This window comes from Arachis duranensis, chromosome 10 (assembly GCF_000817695.3).
Source record: "Arachis duranensis cultivar V14167 chromosome 10, aradu.V14167.gnm2.J7QH, whole genome shotgun sequence".
In the NCBI taxonomy this organism is placed as follows: Eukaryota; Viridiplantae; Streptophyta; class Magnoliopsida; order Fabales; family Fabaceae; genus Arachis; species Arachis duranensis.
In genome coordinates this window covers 16,581,964-16,582,838 of record NC_029781.3, presented here as the reverse complement: position 1 = coordinate 16,582,838, position 875 = coordinate 16,581,964, and positions in this window count along the sequence as shown.

Genomic DNA, 875 nt, shown 5'->3' with positions numbered 1-875 from the left:
ATTTTTATATAATATGTATATTATATGAATAAATATATATAACAATTTTTTTTAAATTGTACTAGATATTTAATATATAAAATTATAAATACACTAAATAAAAGAAGTTAATTGGCTTAGTGGTGCAGTCATGTTTAGGCATTGTTGTTGAGTTTGACCAATTTTTTTACCTTAAACGGTCATGACATCAAACTGAACTGGATAAGGATTCGATTTTTTAGTTGAGCCGGTTCAATTTTTATAATTATGAATACAGTAATAGACTTAAAAATTTATGTTGGGAACCAAAATAATAATATTACTATTAAAAAATATCTTAATCTAAAATAAAAAAAATAAAAATAAACATTAGTTATTTGAATATAAAAAATATTATATTAGTCATTAATTTTTTTTAAATTTTGAAGGTATTTTTTTATATTTTAAAAATATCGAATAATTATTTTATTATCAATTTAATTAAATGTCTCTCTTTTTATATATCTTTTTATATATGTAACTAAGTAATCATTTAATCGTACCATTCATCTTCCATTCGATTATAAAATCGTCTTTTTATGATATTGATAGCAGAAAATGTTTTTTCAACTGATATCGTTGTCATAAGTACATAGTAGAATCAAAGTTAATTTTAATAGGAGAAACACCAATGGATAAATAATATACTTTTTTGTCTCAACTAATTTTTGAGATAGTCCACTAATTCCATTATATTTGAGAATTGATAATCAAAATGTATATTCAATATAAAATTTTCAAGTTGACTATTAAATGCTAAAAATTAAGTAGAAGAAAATTCATGTGAATAAAATTCAGCTAAACAAATCAACTTTTTATCAAATGTAAAAAACGAGTCACTTACATTCAAACAAGTT